Source organism: Nelumbo nucifera, chromosome 4, assembly GCF_055504915.1.
Source record: "Nelumbo nucifera cultivar China Antique chromosome 4, China Antique-T2T, whole genome shotgun sequence".
Taxonomy (NCBI): Eukaryota; Viridiplantae; Streptophyta; class Magnoliopsida; order Proteales; family Nelumbonaceae; genus Nelumbo; species Nelumbo nucifera.
This window is the reverse complement of record NC_142652.1, coordinates 51,109,718-51,127,161: the sequence shown is the minus strand read 5'-3', so window position 1 is coordinate 51,127,161 and position 17,444 is coordinate 51,109,718. Positions and strand designations below refer to the sequence as shown.

The following is a 17,444-nucleotide window of genomic DNA, read 5'->3' as shown; positions in this document are numbered from 1 at the left end:
ACAATTAATGGAGGGGAGCAAGATAGTGCATAAAGATCTAAGCGAGCATGAATTAAACGGGTGCGATCATACCAGCACAAATGCATCTGATCCCATCAGAACTCCGATGTTAAGCGTGCTTGGGCGAGAGTAGTACTACGATGGGTGACCTCCTGGGAAGTCCTCGTGTTGCACCTCAATTTTATTAATATTTTATTTTGATTTGTATTTGCAAATTCCATTTGTTGTTTCTGGGAGACAACTGGAAACAATGCGTCGGATACTCGGACCATTTGCGGCACGATCGTCATTACTGAATGGCCACGATGCAAGAACCGGGCTTCCGGCATTCGTCATGCATTGTGGGCCCCGCGATAGTATTGCATCTATCCGGAGGTGCGGCAGATCTGAAAAGCAAACACTCCGCTCACGTAGGAGCTTGTGCACGGTTACCAAGGGAAGAAAGCTGCATACACATTTTTTTCAAATCTAAAACAATTAATGGAAGGGAGCAAGATAGGTCATAAAGATCTAAGCGAGCATGAATTAAACGGGTGCGATCATACCAGCACTAATGCACCGGATCCCATCAGAACTCCGAAGTTAAGTGTGCTTGGGCGAGAGTAGTATTAGGATGGGTGACCTCCTGGGAAGTCCTTGTGTTGCACCCCAATTTTATTAATATTTTATTTCGATATCGTATTTGCAAATTCCATTTGTCGTTTCGGCGAGACAAACTCAAACAACGCGCCGGATACTCGGACCATTTGCGGCACGATCGTCATTACTGAATGGGAACCGTGCAAAAACCGGGCTTTTGGCATTCGTCGTGCATTGTGGGCCCCGCGATAGTATTGCATCTATCCGGGGGTGCGGCAGATCTGAAAAGCAAACACTCTGCTCACGTAGGAGCTCGTGCACGGTTACCAAGGGAGGAAGGCTGCATACACAGTTTTTTCAAGTCTAAAACAATTAATGGAGGGGAGCAAGATAGTGCATAAAGATCTAAGCGAGCATGAATTAAACGGGTGCGATCATACCAGCACTAATGCACCGGATCCCATCAGAACTCCGAAGTTAAGTATGCATGGGCGAGAGTAGTACTAGGATGGGTGACCTCCTGGGAAGTCCTCGTGTTGCACCCCAATTTTATTAATATTTTATTTCGATTTGTATTTGCAAATTCCATTTGTTGTTTCTGGGAGACAACTGGAAAAAATGCGTCGGATACTCAGACCATTTGCGGCACGATCGTCATTACTGAATGGCAACGATGCAAGAACCGGGCTTTCGGCATTCGTCATGCATTGTGGGCCCCGCGAGAGTATTGCATCTATCCGGAGGTGCGGCAGATCTGAAAAGCAAACACTCTGCTCACGTAGGAGCTTGTGCACGGTTACCAAGGGAGGAAGGCTGCATACACATTTTTTTCAAATCTAAAACAATTAATGGAGGGGAGCAAGATAGTGCATAAAGATCTAAGCGAGCATGAATTAAACGGGTGCGATCATACCAGCACTAATGCACCGGATCCCATCGGATCAGAACTCCGAAGTTAAGTGTGCATGGGCGAGAGTAGTATTAGGATGGGTGACCTCCTGGGAAGTCCTCGTGTTGCACCCCAATTTTATTAATATTTTATTTCGATATCGTATTTGCAAATTCCATTTGTCGTTTCGGCGAGACAAACGCAAACAACGCGCCGGATACTCGGACCATTTGCGGCACGATCGTCATTACTGAATGGGAACCGTGCAAAAACCGGGCTTTTGGCATTCGTCATGCATTGTGGGCCCCGCGATAGTATTGCATCTATCCGGGGGTGCGACAGATCTGAAAAGCAAACACTCTGCTCACGTAGGAGCTTGTGCACGGTTACCAAGGGAGGAAGCCTGCATACACTGTTTTTTCAAGTCTAAAACAATTAATGGAGGGGAGCAAGATAGTGCACAAAGATCTAAGCGAGCATGAATTAAACGGGTGCGATCATACCAGCACTAATGCACCGGATCTCATCAGAACTCCGAAGTTAAGCGTGCTTGGGCGAGAGTAGTACTAGGATGGGTGACCTCCTGGGAAGTCCTCGTGTTGCACCCCAATTTTATTAATATTTTATTTTGATTTGTATTTGCAAATTCCATTTGTTGTTTCTGGGAGACAACTGGAAACAATGCGTCGGATACTCGGACCATTTGCGGCACGATCGTCATTATTGAATGGCAACGATGCAAGAACCGGGCTTTCGGCATTCGTCATGCATTGTGGGCCCCGCGATAGTATTGCATCTATCCGGAGGTGCGGCAGATCTGAAAAGCAAACACTCCGCTCACGTAGGAGCTTGTGCACGGTTACCAAGGGAGGAAGGCTGCATACACATTTTTTTCAAATCTAAAACAATTAATGGAAGGGAGCAAGATAGTTCATATAGATCTAAGCGAGCATGAATTAAACGGGTGCGATCATACCAGCACAAATGCACCGGATCCCATCAGAACTCCGAAGTTAAGTGTGTTTGGGCGAGAGTAGTACTAGGATGGGTGACCTCCGGGGAAGTCCTCGTGTTGCACCCCAATTTTATTAATATTTTATTTCGATATCGTATTTGCAAATTCCATTTGTCGTTTCGGTGAGACAAACGCAAACAACGTGCCGGATACTCGGACCATTTGCGGCACGATTGTCATTACTGAATGGGAACCGTGCAAAAACCGGGCTTTTGGCATTCGTCGTGCATTGTGGGCCCCGCGATAGTATTGCATCTATCCGGGGGTGCGGCAGATCTGAAATGCAAACACTCTGCTCACGTACGAGCTTGTGCACGGTTACCAAGGGAGGAAGGCTGCATACACAGTTTTTTCAAATCTAAAACAATTAATGGAGGGGAGCAAGATAGTGCATAAAGATCTAAGCGAGCATGAATTAAACGGGTGCGATCATACCAGCACTAATGCATAGGAACCCATCAGAACTCCGAAGTTAAGCGTGCTTGGGCGAGAGTAGTACTAGGATGGGTGACCTCCTAGGAAGTCCTTGTGTTGCACCCCAATTTTATTAATATTTTATTTTGATATCGTATTTGCAAATTCCATTTGTCGTTTCGGCGAGACAAACGCAAACAACGTGCCAGATACTCGGACCATTTGCTGCACGATTGTCTTTACTGAATGGGAACCGTGCAAAAACCGGGCTTTTGGCATTTTTCGTGCATTGTGGGCCCCGCGATAGTATTGCATCTATCAGGGGGTGCGGCAGATCTGAAAAGCAAACACTCTGCTCACGTAGGAGCTTGTGCACGGTTACCAAGGGAGGAAGGCTGCATACACAGTTTTTTCAAATCTAAAACAATTAATGGAGGGGAGCAAGATAGTGCATAAAGATCTAAGCGAGCATGAATTAAACGGGTGCGATCATACCAGCACTAATGCACCGGATCCCATCAGAACTCCGAAGTTAAGCGTGCTTGGGCGAGAGTAGTACTAGGATGGGTGACCTCCTGGGAAGTCCTCGTGTTGCACCCCAATTTTATTAATATTTTATTTTGATTTGTGTTTGCAAATTCCATTTGTTGTTTCTGGGAGATACTGGAAACAATGCGTCGGATACTCGGACCATTTGCGGCACGATCGTCATTACTGAATGGCCACGATGCAAGAACCGGGCTTTCGGCATTCGTCATGCATTGTGGGCCCCGCGATAGTATTGCATCTATCCGGAGGTGCGGCAGATCTGAAAAGCAAACACTCCGCTCACGTAGGAGCTTGTGCACGGTTACCAAGGGAAGAAGGCTGCATACACATTTTTTTAAAATGTAAAACAATTAATGGAAGGGAGCAAGATAGTTCATAAAGATCTAAGCGAGCATGAATTAAACGGGTGCGATCATACCGGCACTAATGCACCGGATCCCATCCGAACTCCGAAGTTAAGTGTGCTTGGGCGAGAGTAGTATTAGGATGGGTGACCTCCTGGGAAGTCCTTGTGTTGCACCCCAATTTTATTAATATTTTATTTCGATATCGTATTTGCAAATTCCATTTGTCGTTTCGGCGAGACAAACTCAAACAACGCGCCGGATACTCGGACCATTTGCGGCACGATCGTCATTACTGAATGGGAACCGTGCAAAAACCGGGCTTTTGGCATTCGTCGTGCATTGTGGGCCCCGTGATAGTATTGCATCTATCCGGGGGTGCGGCAGATCTGAAAAGCAAACACTCTGCTCACGTAGGAGCTTGTGCACGGTTACCAAGGGAGGAAGGCTGCATACACATTTTTTTCAAATCTAAAACAATTAATGGAAGGGAGCAAGATAGTTCATAAAGATCTAAGCGAGCATGAATTAAACGGGTGCGATCATACCAGCACAAATGCACCGGATCCCATCAGAACTCCGAAGTTAAGTGTGCTTGGGCGAGAGTAGTACTAGGATGGGTGACCTCTGGGGAAGTCCTCGTGTTGCACCCCAATTTTATTAATATTTTATTTCGATATCGTATTTGCAAATTCCATTTGTCGTTTCGGTGAGACAAACGCTAACAACGTGCCGGATACTCGGACCATTTGCGGCACGATTGTCATTACTGAATGGGAACCGTGCAAAAACCGGGCTTTTGGCATTCGTCGTGCATTGTGGGCCCGTGACAGTATTGCATCTATCCGGGGGTGTGGCAGATCTGAAATGCAAACACTCTGCTCACGTACGAGCTTGTGCACGGTTACCAAGGGATGAAGGCTGCATACACAGTTTTTTCAAATCTAAAACAATTAATGGAGGGGAGCAAGATAGTGCATAAAGATCTAAGCGAGCATGAATTAAACGGGTGCGATCATACCAGCACAAATGCATCGGATCCCATCAGAACTCCGAAGTTAAGCGTGCTTGGGCGAGAGTAGTACTACGATGGGTGACCTCCTGGGAAGTCCTCGTGTTGCACCTCAATTTTATTAATATTTTATTTTGATTTGTATTTGCAAATTCCATTTGTTGTTTCTGGGAGACAACTGGAAACAATGCGTTGGATACTCGGACCATTTGCGGCACGATCGTCATTACTGAATGGCCACGATGCAAGAACCGGGCTTCCGGCATTCGTCATGCATTGTGGGCCCCGCGATAGTATTGCATCTATCCGGAGGTGCGGCAGATCTGAAAAGCAAACACTCCGCTCACGTAGGAGCTTGTGCACGGTTACCAAGGGAGGAAGGCTGCATACACAGTTTTTTCAAATCTAAAACAATTAATGGAGGGGAGCAAGATAGTGCATAAAGATCTAAGCGAGCATGAATTAAACGGGTGCGATCATACCAGCACTAATGCATAGGAACCCATCAGAACTCCGAAGTTAAGCGTGCTTGGGCGAGAGTAGTACTAGGATGGGTGACCTCCTAGGAAGTCCTTGTGTTGCACCCCAATTTTATTAATATTTTATTTCGATATCGTATTTGCAAATTCCATTTGTCGTTTCGGCGAGACAAACTCAAACAACGCGCCGGATACTCGGACCATTTGCGGCACGATCGTCATTACTGAATGGGAACCGTGCAAAAACCGGGCTTTTGGCATTCGTCGTGCATTGTGGGCCCCGCGATAGTATTGCATCTATCCGGGGGTGCGGCAGATCTGAAAAGCAAACACTCTGCTCACGTAGGAGCTCGTGCACGGTTACCAAGGGAGGAAGGCTGCATACACAGTTTTTTCAAGTCTAAAACAATTAATGGAGGGGAGCAAGATAGTGCATAAAGATCTAAGCGAGCATGAATTAAACGGGTGCGATCATACCAGCACTAATGCACCGGATCCCATCAGAACTCCGAAGTTAAGTATGCATGGGCGAGAGTAGTACTAGGATGGGTGACCTCCTGGGAAGTCCTCGTGTTGCACCCCAATTTTATTAATATTTTATTTCGATATCGTATTTGCAAATTCCATTTCTCGTTTCGGCGAGACAAACGCAAACAACGCGCCGGATACTCGGACCATTTGCGGCACGATTGTCATTACTGAATGGGAACCGTGAAAAAACCGGGTTTTTGACATTCGTCGTGCATTGTGGGCCCCGCGATAGTATTGCATCTATCCGGGGGTGCGGCAGATCTGAAAAGCAAACACTCTGCTCACGTAAGAGCTTGTGCACGGTTACCAAGGGAGGAAGGCTGCATACACAGTTTTTTCAAGTCTAAAACAATTAATGGAGGGGAGCAAGATAGTGCATAAAGATCTAAGCGAGCATGAATTAAACGGGTGCGATCATACCAGCACTAATGCACCGGATCCCATCAGAACTCCGAAGTTAAGCGTGCTTGGGCGAGAGTAGTATTAGGATGGGTGACCTCCGGGGAAGTCCTCGTGTTGCACCCCAATTTTATTAATATTTTATTTTGATTTGTATTTGCAAATTCCATTTGTTGTTTCTGGGAGACAACTGGAAAAAATGCGTCGGATACTCAGACCATTTGCGGCACGATCGTCATTACTGAATGGCAACGATGCAAGAACCGGGCTTTCGGCATTCGTCATGCATTGTGGGCCCCGCGAGAGTATTGCATCTATCCGGAGGTGCGGCAGATCTGAAAAGCAAACACTCTGCTCACGTAGGAGCTTGTGCACGGTTACCAAGGCAGGAAGGCTGCATACACATTTTTTTCAAATCTAAAACAATTAATGGAGGGGAGCAAGATAGTGCATAAAGATCTAAGCGAGCATGAATTAAACGGGTGCGATCATACCAGCACTAATGCACCGGATCCCATCGGATCAGAACTCCGAAGTTAAGTGTGCATGGGCGAGAGTAGTATTAGGATGGGTGACCTCCTTGGAAGTCCTCGTGTTGCACCCCAATTTTATTAATATTTTATTTCGATATCGTATTTGCAAATTCCATTTGTCGTTTCGGCGAGACAAACGCAAACAACGCGCCGGATACTCGGACCATTTGCGGCACGATCGTCATTACTGAATGGGAACCGTGCAAAAACCGGGCTTTTGGCATTCGTCATGCATTGTGGGCCCCGCGATAGTATTGCATCTATCCGGGGGTGCGACAGATCTGAAAAGCAAACACTCTGCTCACGTAGGAGCTTGTGCACGGTTACCAAGGGAGGAAGCCTGCATACACTGTTTTTTCAAGTCTAAAACAATTAATGGAGGGGAGCAAGATAGTGCACAAAGATCTAAGCGAGCATGAATTAAACGGGTGCGATCATTCCTGCACTAATGCATAGGAACCCATCAGAACTCCGAAGTTAAGCGTGCTTGGGCGAGAGTAGTACTAGGATGGGTGACCTCCTAGGAAGTCCTCGTGTTGCACCCCAATTTTATTAATATTTTATTTTGACATCGTATTTGCAAATTCCATTTGTCGTTTCGGCGAGACAAACGCAAACAACGTGCCAGATACTCGGACCATTTGCTGCACGATTGTCATTACTGAATGGGAACCGTGCAAAAACCGGGCTTTTGGCATTTTTCGTGCATTGTGGGCCCCGCGATAGTATTGCATCTATCAGGGGGTGCGGCAGATCTGAAAAGCAAACACTCTGCTCACGTAGGAGCTTGTGCACGGTTACCAAGGGAGGAAGGCTGCATACACAGTTTTTTCAAATCTAAAACAATTAATGGAGGGGAGCAAGATAGTGCATAAAGATCTAAGCGAGCATGAATTAAACGGGTGCGATCATACCAGCACTAATGCACCGGATCCCATCAGAACTCCGAAGTTAAGCGTGCTTGGGCGAGAGTAGTACTAGGATGGGTGACCTCCTGGGAAGTCCTCGTGTTGCACCCCAATTTTATTAATATTTTATTTTGATTTGTATTTGCAAATTCCATTTGTTGTTTCTGGGAGATACTGGAAACAATGCGTCGGATACTCGGACCATTTGCGGCACGATCGTCATTACTGAATGGCCACGATGCAAGAACCGGGCTTTCGGCATTCGTCATGCATTGTGGGCCCCGCGATAGTATTGCATCAATCCGGAGGTGCGGCAGATCTGAAAAGCAAACACTCCGCTCACGTAGGAGCTTGTGCACGGTTACCAAGGGAAGAAGGCTGCATACACATTTTTTTAAAATGTAAAACAATTAATGGAAGGGAGCAAGATAGTTCATAAAGATCTAAGCGAGCATGAACTAAACGGGTGCGATCATACCAGCACTAATGCACCGGATCCCATCCGAACTCCGAAGTTAAGTGTGCTTGGGCGAGAGTAGTATTAGGATGGGTGACTTCCTGGGAAGTCCTTGTGTTGCACCCCAATTTTATTAATATTTTATTTCGATATCGTATTTGCAAATTCCATTTGTCGTTTCGGCGAGACAAACTCAAACAACGCACCGGATACTCGGACCATTTGCGGCACGATCGTCATTACTGAATGGGAACCGTGCAAAAACCGGGCTTTTGGCATTCGTCGTGCATTGTGGGCCCCGTGATAGTATTGCATCTATCCGGGGGTGCGGCAGATCTGAAAAGCAAACACTCTGCTCACGTAGGAGCTTGTGCACGGTTACCAAGGGAGGAAGGCTGCATACACAGTTTTTTCAAGTCTAAAACAATTAATGGAGGGGAGCAAGATAGAGCATAAAGATCTAAGCGAGCATGAAATAAACGGGTGCGATCATACCAGCACTAATGCACCGGATCCCATCAGAACTCCGAAGTTAAGTGTGCATGGGCGAGAGTAGTACTAGGATGGGTGACCTCCTGGGAAGTCCTCGTGTTGCACCCCAATTTTATTAATATTTTATTTTGATTTGTATTTGCAAATTCCATTTGTTGTTTCTGGGAGACAACTGGAAACAATGCGTCGGATACTCGGACCATTTGCGGCACGATCGTCATTACTGAATGGCAACGATGCAAGAACCGGGCTTTCGGCATTCGTCATGCATTGTGGGCCCCGCGATAGTCTTGCATCTATCCGGAGGAGCGGCAGATTTGAAAAAGCAAACACTCCGCTCACATAGGAGCTTGTGCAGGGTTACCAAGGGAGGAAGGCTGCATACACATTTTTTTCAAATCTAAAACAATTAATGGAGGGGAGCAAGATAGTGCATAAAGATCTAAGCGAGCATGAATTAAACGGGTGCGATCATACCAGCACTAATGCACCGGATCCCATCAGAACTCCGAAGTTAAGTGTGCTTGGGCGAGCGTAGTACTAGGATGTGTGACCTCTTGGGAAGTCCTCGTGTTGCACCCCAATTTTATTAATATTTTATTTCGATATCGTATTTGCAAATTCCATTTGTCGTTTCGGCGAGACAAACGCAAACAACGTGCCGGATACTCGGACCATTTGCGGCACGATTGTCATTACTGAATGGGAACCGTGCAAAAACCGGGCTTTTGGCATTCGTCGTGCATTGTGGGCCCCGCGATAGTATTGCATCTATCCGGGGGTGCGACAGATCTGAAAAGCAAACACACTGCTCACGTAGGAGCTTGTGCACGGTTACCAAGGGAGGAAGCCTGCATACACAGTTTTTTCAAGTCTAAAACAATTAATGGAGGGGAGCAAGATAGTGCACAAAGATCTAAGCGAGCATGAATTAAACGGATGCGATCATACCAGCACTAATGCACCGGATCTCATCAGAACTCCGAAGTTAAGCGTGCTTGGGCGAGAGTAGTACTAGGATGGGTGACCTCCTGGGAAGTTCACGTGTTGTACCCCAATTTTATTAATATTTTATTTTGATTTGTATTTGCAAATTCCATTTGTTGTTTCTGGGAGACAACTGGAAACAATGCGTCGGATACTCGGACCATTTGCGGCACGATCGTCATTACTGAATGGCAACGATGCAAGAACCGGGCTTTCGGCATTCGTCGTGCATTGTGGGCCCCGCGATAGTATTGCATCTATCCGGAGGTGCGGCAGATCTGAAAAGCAAACACTGCGCTCACGTAGGAGCTTGTGCACGGTTACCAAGGGAGGAAGGCTGCATACACATTTTTTTCAAATCTAAAACAATTAATGGAAGGGAGCAAGATAGTTCATAAAGATCTAAGCGAGCATGAATTAAACGGGTGCGATCATACCAGCACAAATGCACCGGATCCCATCAGAACTCCGAAGTTAAGTGTGCTTGGGCGAGAGTAGTACTAGGATGGGTGACCTCTGGGGAAGTCCTCGTGTTGCACCCCAATTTTATTAATATTTTATTTCGATATCGTATTTGCAAATTCCATTTGTCGTTTCGGTGAGACAAACGCAAACAACGTGCCGGATACTCGGACCATTTGCGGCACGATTGTCATTACTGAATGGGAACCGTGCAAAAACCGGGCTTTTGGCATTCGTCGTGCATTGTGGGCCCCGCGACAGTATTGCATCTATCCGGGGGTGTGGCAGATCTGAAATGCAAACACTCTGCTCACGTACGAGCTTGTGCACGGTTACCAAGGGAGGAAGGCTGCATACACAGTTTTTTCAAATCTAAAACAATTAATGGAGGGGAGCAAGATAGTGCATAAAGATCTAAGCGAGCATGAATTAAACGGGTGCGATCATTCCTGCACAAATGCATCGGATCCCATCAGAACTCCGAAGTTAAGCGTGCTTGGGCGAGAGTAGTACTACGATGGGTGACCTCCTGGGAAGTCCTCGTGTTGCACCTCAATTTTATTAATATTTTATTTTGATTTGTATTTGCAAATTCCATTTGTTGTTTCTGGGAGACAACTGGAAACAATGCGTCGGATACTCGGACCATTTGCGGCACGATCGTCATTACTGAATGGCCACGATGCAAGAACCGGGCTTCCGGCATTCGTCATGCATTGTGGGCCCCGCGATAGTATTGCATCTATCCGGAGGTGCGGCAGATCTGAAAAGCAAACACTCCGCTCACGTAGGAGCTTGTGCACGGTTACCAAGGGAAGAAGGCTGCATACACATTAATTTCAAATCTAAAACAATTAATGGAAGGGAGCAAGATAGGTCATAAAGATCTAAGCGAGCATGAATTAAATGGGTGCGATCATACCAGCACTAATGCACCGGATCCCATCAGAACTCCGAAGTTAAGTGTGCTTGGGCGAGAGTAGTATTAGGATGGGTGACCTCCTAGGAAGTCCTTGTGTTGCACCCCAATTTTATTAATATTTTATTTCGATATCGTATTTGCAAATTCCATTTGTCGTTTCGGCGAGACAAACTCAAACAACGCGCCGGATACTCGGACCATTTGCGGCACGATCGTCATTACTGAATGGGAACCGTGCAAAAACCGGGCTTTTGGCATTCGTCGTGCATTGTGGGCCCCGCGATAGTATTGCATCTATCCGGGGGTGCGGCAGATCTGAAAAGCAAACACTCTGCTCACGTAAGAGCTTGTGCACGGTTACCAAGGGAGGAAGGCTGCATACACAGTTTTTTCAAGTCTAAAACAATTAATGGAGGGGAGCAAGATAGTGCATAAAGATCTAAGCGAGCATGAATTAAACGGGTGCGATCATACCAGCACTAATGCACCGGATCCCATCAGAACTCCGAAGTTAAGCGTGCTTGGGCGAGAGTAGTATTAGGATGGGTGACCTCCGGGGAAGTCCTCGTGTTGCACCCCAATTTTATTAATATTTTATTTTGATTTGTATTTGCAAATTCCATTTGTTGTTTCTGGGAGACAACTGGAAAAAATGCGTCGGATACTCAAACCATTTGCGGCACGATCGTCATTACTGAATGGCAACGATGCAAGAACCGGGCTTTCGGCATTCGTCATGCATTGTGGGCCCCGCGAGAGTATTGCATCTATCCGGAGGTGCGGCAGATCTGAAAAGCAAACACTCTGCTCACGTAGGAGCTTGTGCACGGTTACCAAGGGAGGAAGGCTGCATACACATTTTTTTCAAATCTAAAACAATTAATGGAGGGGAGCAAGATAGTGCATAAAGATCTAAGCGAGCATGAATTAAACGGGTGCGATCATACCAGCACTAATGCACCGGATCCCATCGGATCAGAACTCCGAAGTTAAGTGTGCATGGGCGAGAGTAGTACTAGGATGGGTGACCTCCTGGGAAGTCCTCGTGTTGCACCCCAATTTTATTAATATTTTATTTCGATATCGTATTTGCAAATTCCATTTGTCGTTTCGGCGAGACAAACGCAAACAACGCGCCGGATACTCGGACCATTTGCGGCACGATCGTCATTACTGAATGGGAACCGTGCAAAAGCCGGGCTTTTGGCATTCGTCATGCATTGTGGGCCCCGCGATAGTATTGCATCTATCCGGGGGTGCGACAGATCTGAAAAGCAAACACTCTGCTCACGTAGGAGCTTGTGCACGGTTACCAAGGGAGGAAGCCTGCATACACTGTTTTTTCAAGTCTAAAACAATTAATGGAGGGGAGCAAGATAGTGCACAAAGATCTAAGCGAGCATGAATTAAACGGGTGCGATCATACCAGCACTAATGCACCGGATCTCATCAGAACTCCGAAGTTAATCGTGCTTGGGCGAGAGTAGTACTAGGATGGGTGACCTCCTGGGAAGTCCTCGTGTTGCACCCCAATTTTATTAATATTTTATTTTGATTTGTATTTGCAAATTCCATTTGTTGTTTCTGGGAGACAACTGGAAACAATGCGTCGGATACTCGGACCATTTGCGGCACGATCGTCATTACTGAATGGCAACGATGCAAGAACCGGGCTTTCGGCATTCGTCATGCATTGTGGGCCCCGCGATAGTATTGCATCTATCCGGAGGTGCGGCAGATCTGAAAAGCAAACACTCCGCTCACGTAGGAGCTTGTGCACGGTTACCAAGGGAGGAAGGCTGCATACACAGTTTTTTCAAATCTAAAACAATTAATGGAGGGGAGCAAGATAGTGCATAAAGATCTAAGCGAGCATGAATTAAACGGGTGCGATCATACCAGCACTAATGCATAGGAACCCATCAGAACTCCGAAGTTAAGCGTGCTTGGGCGAGAGTAGTACTAGGATGGGTGACCTCCTAGGAAGTCCTCGTGTTGCACCCCAATTTTATTAATATTTTATTTTGACATCGTATTTGCAAATTCCATTTGTCGTTTCGGCGAGACAAACGCAAACAACGTGCCAGATACTCGGACCATTTGCTGCACGATTGTCATTACTGAATGGGAACCGTGCAAAAACCGGGCTTTTGGCATTTTTCGTGCATTGTGGGCCCCGCGATAGTATTGCATCTATCAGGGGGTGCGGCAGATCTGAAAAGCAAACACTCTGCTCACGTAGGAGCTTGTGCACGGTTACCAAGGGAGGAAGGCTGCATACACAGTTTTTTCAAATCTAAAACAATTAATGGAGGGGAGCAAGATAGTGCATAAAGATCTAAGCGAGCATGAATTAAACGGGTGCGATCATACCAGCACTAATGCACCGGATCCCATCAGAACTCCGAAGTTAAGCGTGCTTGGGCGAGAGTAGTACTAGGATGGGTGACCTCCTGGGAAGTCCTCGTGTTGCACCCCAATTTTATTAATATTTTATTTTGATTTGTATTTGCAAATTCCATTTGTTGTTTCTGGGAGATACTGGAAACAATGCGTCGGATACTCGGACCATTTGCGGCACGATCGTCATTACTGAATGGCCACGATGCAAGAACCGGGCTTTCGGCATTCGTCATGCATTGTGGGCCCCGCGATAGTATTGCATCAATCCGGAGGTGCGGCAGATCTGAAAAGCAAACACTCCGCTCACGTAGGAGCTTGTGCACGGTTACCAAGGGAAGAAGGCTGCATACACATTTTTTTAAAATGTAAAACAATTAATGGAAGGGAGCAAGATAGTTCATAAAGATCTAAGCGAGCATGAACTAAACGGGTGCGATCATACCAGCACTAATGCACCGGATCCCATCCGAACTCCGAAGTTAAGTGTGCTTGGGCGAGAGTAGTATTAGGATGGGTGACCTCCTGGGAAGTCCTTGTGTTGCACCCCAATTTTATTAATATTTTATTTCGATATCGTATTTGCAAATTCCATTTGTCGTTTCGGCGAGACAAACTCAAACAACGCGCCGGATACTCGGACCATTTGCGGCACGATCGTCATTACTGAATGGGAACCGTGCAAAAACCGGGCTTTTGGCATTCGTCGTGCATTGTGGGCCCCGTGATAGTATTGCATCTATCCGGGGGTGCGGCAGATCTGAAAAGCAAACACTCTGCTCACGTAGGAGCTTGTGCACGGTTACCAAGGGAGGAAGGCTGCATACACAGTTTTTTCAAGTCTAAAACAATTAATGGAGGGGAGCAAGATAGAGCATAAAGATCTAAGCGAGCATGAAATAAACGGGTGCGATCATACCAGCACTAATGCACCGGATCCCATCAGAACTCCGAAGTTAAGTGTGCATGGGCGAGAGTAGTACTAGGATGGGTGACCTCCTGGGAAGTCCTCGTGTTGCACCCCAATTTTATTAATATTTTATTTTGATTTGTATTTGCAAATTCCATTTGTTGTTTCTGGGAGACAACTGGAAACAATGCGTCGGATACTCGGACCATTTGCGGCACGATCGTCATTACTGAATGGCAACGATGCAAGAACCGGGCTTTCGGCATTCGTCATGCATTGTGGGCCCCGCGATAGTCTTGCATCTATCCGGAGGAGCGGCAGATTTGAAAAAGCAAACACTCCGCTCACATAGGAGCTTGTGCAGGGTTACCAAGGGAGGAAGGCTGCATACACATTTTTTTCAAATCTAAAACAATTAATGGAGGGGAGCAAGATAGTGCATAAAGATCTAAGCGAGCATGAATTAAACGGGTGCGATCATACCAGCACTAATGCACCGGATCCCATCAGAACTCCGAAGTTAAGTGTGCTTGGGCGAGCGTAGTACTAGGATGTGTGACCTCTTGGGAAGTCCTCGTGTTGCACCCCAATTTTATTAATATTTTATTTCGATATCGTATTTGCAAATTCCATTTGTCGTTTCGGCGAGACAAACGCAAACAACGTGCCGGATACTCGGACCATTTGCGGCACGATTGTCATTACTGAATGGGAACCGTGCAAAAACCGGGCTTTTGGCATTCGTCGTGCATTGTGGGCCCCGCGATAGTATTGCATCTATCCGGGGGTGCGACAGATCTGAAAAGCAAACACACTGCTCACGTAGGAGCTTGTGCACGGTTACCAAGGGAGGAAGCCTGCATACACAGTTTTTTCAAGTCTAAAACAATTAATGGAGGGGAGCAAGATAGTGCACAAAGATCTAAGCGAGCATGAATTAAACGGATGCGATCATACCAGCACTAATGCACCGGATCTCATCAGAACTCCGAAGTTAAGCGTTCTTGGGCGAGAGTAGTACTAGGATGGGTGACCTCCTGGGAAGTTCACGTGTTGTACCCCAATTTTATTAATATTTTATTTTGATTTGTATTTGCAAATTCCATTTGTTGTTTCTGGGAGACAACTGGAAACAATGCGTCGGATACTCGGACCATTTGCGGCACGATCGTCATTACTGAATGGCAACGATGCAAGAACCGGGCTTTCGGCATTCGTCGTGCATTGTGGGCCCCGCGATAGTATTGCATCTATCCGGAGGTGCGGCAGATCTGAAAAGCAAACACTGCGCTCACGTAGGAGCTTGTGCACGGTTACCAAGGGAGGAAGGCTGCATACACATTTTTTTCAAATCTAAAACAATTAATGGAAGGGAGCAAGATAGTTCATAAAGATCTAAGCGAGCATGAATTAAACGGGTGCGATCATACCAGCACAAATGCACCGGATCCCATCAGAACTCCGAAGTTAAGTGTGCTTGGGCGAGAGTAGTACTAGGATGGGTGACCTCTGGGGAAGTCCTCGTGTTGCACCCCAATTTTATTAATATTTTATTTCGATATCGTATTTGCAAATTCCATTTGTCGTTTCGGTGAGACAAACGCAAACAACGTGCCGGATACTCGGACCATTTGCGGCACGATTGTCATTACTGAATGGGAACCGTGCAAAAACCGGGCTTTTGGCATTCGTCGTGCATTGTGGGCCCCGCGACAGTATTGCATCTATCCGGGGGTGTGGCAGATCTGAAATGCAAACACTCTGCTCACGTACGAGCTTGTGCACGGTTACCAAGGGAGGAAGGCTGCATACACAGTTTTTTCAAATCTAAAACAATTAATGGAGGGGAGCAAGATAGTGCATAAAGATCTAAGCGAGCATGAATTAAACGGGTGCGATCATTCCTGCACAAATGCATCGGATCCCATCAGAACTCCGAAGTTAAGCGTGCTTGGGCGAGAGTAGTACTACGATGGGTGACCTCCTGGGAAGTCCTCGTGTTGCACCTCAATTTTATTAATATTTTATTTTGATTTGTATTTGCAAATTCCATTTGTTGTTTCTGGGAGACAACTGGAAACAATGCGTCGGATACTCGGACCATTTGCGGCACGATCGTCATTACTGAATGGCCACGATGCAAGAACCGGGCTTCCGGCATTCGTCATGCATTGTGGGCCCCGCGATAGTATTGCATCTATCCGGAGGTGCGGCAGATCTGAAAAGCAAACACTCCGCTCACGTAGGAGCTTGTGCACGGTTACCAAGGGAAGAAGGCTGCATACACATTTTTTTCAAATCTAAAACAATTAATGGAAGGGAGCAAGATAGGTCATAAAGATCTAAGCGAGCATGAATTAAATGGGTGCGATCATACCAGCACTAATGCACCGGATCCCATCAGAACTCCGAAGTTAAGTGTGCTTGGGCGAGAGTAGTATTAGGATGGGTGACCTCCTAGGAAGTCCTTGTGTTGCACCCCAATTTTATTAATATTTTATTTCGATATCGTATTTGCAAATTCCATTTGTCGTTTCGGCGAGACAAACTCAAACAACGCGCCGGATACTCGGACCATTTGCGGCACGATCGTCATTACTGAATGGGAACCGTGCAAAAACCGGGCTTTTGGCATTCGTCGTGCATTGTGGGCCCCGCGATCGTATTGCATCTATCCGGGGGTGCGGCAGATCTGAAAAGCAAACACTCTGCTCACGTAAGAGCTTGTGCACGGTTACCAAGGGAGGAAGGCTGCATACACAGTTTTTTCAAGTCTAAAACAATTAATGGAGGGGAGCAAGATAGTGCATAAAGATCTAAGCGAGCATGAATTAAACGGGTGCGATCATACCAGCACTAATGCACCGGATCCCATCAGAACTCCGAAGTTAAGCGTGCTTGGGCGAGAGTAGTATTAGGATGGGTGACCTCCGGGGAAGTCCTCGTGTTGCACCCCAATTTTATTAATATTTTATTTTGATTTGTATTTGCAAATTCCATTTGTTGTTTCTGGGAGACAACTGGAAAAAATGCGTCGGATACTCAAACCATTTGCGGCACGATCGTCATTACTGAATGGCAACGATGCAAGAACCGGGTTTTCGGCATTCGTCATGCATTGTGGGCCCCGCGAGAGTATTGCATCTATCCGGAGGTGCGGCA

The 17,444-nt window shown here is 46.5% G+C and overlaps 31 non-coding genes and 6 pseudogenes across 31 annotated transcripts; all 37 read left to right on the top strand.

Moving 5' to 3' along the window:
* The first annotated feature begins 58 nt into the window (after window positions 1-58).
* On the top strand, window positions 59-177 carry LOC148794434 (5S ribosomal RNA; annotated as a pseudogene).
* A 354-nt stretch (window positions 178-531) lies between these two features.
* LOC148794433 (5S ribosomal RNA) lies at window positions 532-650 on the top strand. Its single transcript, XR_016073368.1, has one exon. It is a non-coding gene; the product is annotated as a 5S ribosomal RNA (ribosomal RNA).
* A 355-nt stretch (window positions 651-1,005) lies between these two features.
* On the top strand, window positions 1,006-1,124 carry LOC148794432 (5S ribosomal RNA). The gene has a single exon (XR_016073597.1). It is a non-coding gene; the product is annotated as a 5S ribosomal RNA (ribosomal RNA).
* A 354-nt stretch (window positions 1,125-1,478) lies between these two features.
* On the top strand, window positions 1,479-1,602 carry LOC148794431 (5S ribosomal RNA). The gene has a single exon (XR_016070454.1). It is a non-coding gene; the product is annotated as a 5S ribosomal RNA (ribosomal RNA).
* A 355-nt stretch (window positions 1,603-1,957) lies between these two features.
* Window positions 1,958-2,076, top strand: LOC148794430 (5S ribosomal RNA). The gene has a single exon (XR_016070964.1). It is a non-coding gene; the product is annotated as a 5S ribosomal RNA (ribosomal RNA).
* Window positions 2,077-2,430: 354 nt separating this feature from the next.
* LOC148794429 (5S ribosomal RNA) lies at window positions 2,431-2,549 on the top strand. The gene has a single exon (XR_016072111.1). It is a non-coding gene; the product is annotated as a 5S ribosomal RNA (ribosomal RNA).
* A 355-nt stretch (window positions 2,550-2,904) lies between these two features.
* LOC148794428 (5S ribosomal RNA) lies at window positions 2,905-3,023 on the top strand (annotated as a pseudogene).
* A 355-nt stretch (window positions 3,024-3,378) lies between these two features.
* Window positions 3,379-3,497, top strand: LOC148794427 (5S ribosomal RNA). The gene has a single exon (XR_016071320.1). It is a non-coding gene; the product is annotated as a 5S ribosomal RNA (ribosomal RNA).
* Window positions 3,498-3,850: 353 nt separating this feature from the next.
* On the top strand, window positions 3,851-3,969 carry LOC148794426 (5S ribosomal RNA). Its single transcript, XR_016072383.1, has one exon. It is a non-coding gene; the product is annotated as a 5S ribosomal RNA (ribosomal RNA).
* Window positions 3,970-4,324: 355 nt separating this feature from the next.
* LOC148794425 (5S ribosomal RNA) lies at window positions 4,325-4,443 on the top strand. The gene has a single exon (XR_016071204.1). It is a non-coding gene; the product is annotated as a 5S ribosomal RNA (ribosomal RNA).
* A 354-nt stretch (window positions 4,444-4,797) lies between these two features.
* Window positions 4,798-4,916, top strand: LOC148794424 (5S ribosomal RNA). Its single transcript, XR_016074498.1, has one exon. It is a non-coding gene; the product is annotated as a 5S ribosomal RNA (ribosomal RNA).
* A 354-nt stretch (window positions 4,917-5,270) lies between these two features.
* LOC148794423 (5S ribosomal RNA) lies at window positions 5,271-5,389 on the top strand (annotated as a pseudogene).
* Window positions 5,390-5,744: 355 nt separating this feature from the next.
* LOC148794422 (5S ribosomal RNA) lies at window positions 5,745-5,863 on the top strand. Its single transcript, XR_016073596.1, has one exon. It is a non-coding gene; the product is annotated as a 5S ribosomal RNA (ribosomal RNA).
* Window positions 5,864-6,218: 355 nt separating this feature from the next.
* Window positions 6,219-6,337, top strand: LOC148794421 (5S ribosomal RNA). The gene has a single exon (XR_016072959.1). It is a non-coding gene; the product is annotated as a 5S ribosomal RNA (ribosomal RNA).
* Window positions 6,338-6,691: 354 nt separating this feature from the next.
* On the top strand, window positions 6,692-6,815 carry LOC148794420 (5S ribosomal RNA; annotated as a pseudogene).
* Window positions 6,816-7,170: 355 nt separating this feature from the next.
* Window positions 7,171-7,289, top strand: LOC148794419 (5S ribosomal RNA; annotated as a pseudogene).
* Window positions 7,290-7,644: 355 nt separating this feature from the next.
* LOC148794418 (5S ribosomal RNA) lies at window positions 7,645-7,763 on the top strand. The gene has a single exon (XR_016071309.1). It is a non-coding gene; the product is annotated as a 5S ribosomal RNA (ribosomal RNA).
* A 353-nt stretch (window positions 7,764-8,116) lies between these two features.
* LOC148794417 (5S ribosomal RNA) lies at window positions 8,117-8,235 on the top strand. The gene has a single exon (XR_016074661.1). It is a non-coding gene; the product is annotated as a 5S ribosomal RNA (ribosomal RNA).
* A 355-nt stretch (window positions 8,236-8,590) lies between these two features.
* Window positions 8,591-8,709, top strand: LOC148794416 (5S ribosomal RNA). Its single transcript, XR_016071546.1, has one exon. It is a non-coding gene; the product is annotated as a 5S ribosomal RNA (ribosomal RNA).
* Window positions 8,710-9,064: 355 nt separating this feature from the next.
* LOC148794415 (5S ribosomal RNA) lies at window positions 9,065-9,183 on the top strand. The gene has a single exon (XR_016069084.1). It is a non-coding gene; the product is annotated as a 5S ribosomal RNA (ribosomal RNA).
* Window positions 9,184-9,538: 355 nt separating this feature from the next.
* Window positions 9,539-9,657, top strand: LOC148794414 (5S ribosomal RNA). The gene has a single exon (XR_016073175.1). It is a non-coding gene; the product is annotated as a 5S ribosomal RNA (ribosomal RNA).
* A 354-nt stretch (window positions 9,658-10,011) lies between these two features.
* On the top strand, window positions 10,012-10,130 carry LOC148794413 (5S ribosomal RNA). The gene has a single exon (XR_016071203.1). It is a non-coding gene; the product is annotated as a 5S ribosomal RNA (ribosomal RNA).
* A 355-nt stretch (window positions 10,131-10,485) lies between these two features.
* Window positions 10,486-10,604, top strand: LOC148794412 (5S ribosomal RNA). Its single transcript, XR_016069334.1, has one exon. It is a non-coding gene; the product is annotated as a 5S ribosomal RNA (ribosomal RNA).
* A 354-nt stretch (window positions 10,605-10,958) lies between these two features.
* Window positions 10,959-11,077, top strand: LOC148794411 (5S ribosomal RNA). Its single transcript, XR_016075536.1, has one exon. It is a non-coding gene; the product is annotated as a 5S ribosomal RNA (ribosomal RNA).
* Window positions 11,078-11,432: 355 nt separating this feature from the next.
* On the top strand, window positions 11,433-11,551 carry LOC148794410 (5S ribosomal RNA). Its single transcript, XR_016072958.1, has one exon. It is a non-coding gene; the product is annotated as a 5S ribosomal RNA (ribosomal RNA).
* A 354-nt stretch (window positions 11,552-11,905) lies between these two features.
* Window positions 11,906-12,029, top strand: LOC148794409 (5S ribosomal RNA). The gene has a single exon (XR_016069269.1). It is a non-coding gene; the product is annotated as a 5S ribosomal RNA (ribosomal RNA).
* Window positions 12,030-12,384: 355 nt separating this feature from the next.
* LOC148794408 (5S ribosomal RNA) lies at window positions 12,385-12,503 on the top strand. Its single transcript, XR_016072531.1, has one exon. It is a non-coding gene; the product is annotated as a 5S ribosomal RNA (ribosomal RNA).
* Window positions 12,504-12,857: 354 nt separating this feature from the next.
* LOC148794407 (5S ribosomal RNA) lies at window positions 12,858-12,976 on the top strand (annotated as a pseudogene).
* A 355-nt stretch (window positions 12,977-13,331) lies between these two features.
* Window positions 13,332-13,450, top strand: LOC148794406 (5S ribosomal RNA). The gene has a single exon (XR_016071298.1). It is a non-coding gene; the product is annotated as a 5S ribosomal RNA (ribosomal RNA).
* A 353-nt stretch (window positions 13,451-13,803) lies between these two features.
* On the top strand, window positions 13,804-13,922 carry LOC148794405 (5S ribosomal RNA). Its single transcript, XR_016072533.1, has one exon. It is a non-coding gene; the product is annotated as a 5S ribosomal RNA (ribosomal RNA).
* A 355-nt stretch (window positions 13,923-14,277) lies between these two features.
* Window positions 14,278-14,396, top strand: LOC148794404 (5S ribosomal RNA). The gene has a single exon (XR_016071545.1). It is a non-coding gene; the product is annotated as a 5S ribosomal RNA (ribosomal RNA).
* Window positions 14,397-14,751: 355 nt separating this feature from the next.
* Window positions 14,752-14,870, top strand: LOC148794403 (5S ribosomal RNA). Its single transcript, XR_016069083.1, has one exon. It is a non-coding gene; the product is annotated as a 5S ribosomal RNA (ribosomal RNA).
* A 355-nt stretch (window positions 14,871-15,225) lies between these two features.
* Window positions 15,226-15,344, top strand: LOC148794402 (5S ribosomal RNA). The gene has a single exon (XR_016068794.1). It is a non-coding gene; the product is annotated as a 5S ribosomal RNA (ribosomal RNA).
* A 354-nt stretch (window positions 15,345-15,698) lies between these two features.
* Window positions 15,699-15,817, top strand: LOC148794401 (5S ribosomal RNA). The gene has a single exon (XR_016071202.1). It is a non-coding gene; the product is annotated as a 5S ribosomal RNA (ribosomal RNA).
* Window positions 15,818-16,172: 355 nt separating this feature from the next.
* LOC148794400 (5S ribosomal RNA) lies at window positions 16,173-16,291 on the top strand. The gene has a single exon (XR_016069332.1). It is a non-coding gene; the product is annotated as a 5S ribosomal RNA (ribosomal RNA).
* Window positions 16,292-16,645: 354 nt separating this feature from the next.
* On the top strand, window positions 16,646-16,764 carry LOC148794399 (5S ribosomal RNA). Its single transcript, XR_016075535.1, has one exon. It is a non-coding gene; the product is annotated as a 5S ribosomal RNA (ribosomal RNA).
* Window positions 16,765-17,119: 355 nt separating this feature from the next.
* Window positions 17,120-17,238, top strand: LOC148794398 (5S ribosomal RNA). The gene has a single exon (XR_016072957.1). It is a non-coding gene; the product is annotated as a 5S ribosomal RNA (ribosomal RNA).
* The last annotated feature ends 206 nt before the right edge of the window (window positions 17,239-17,444 follow it).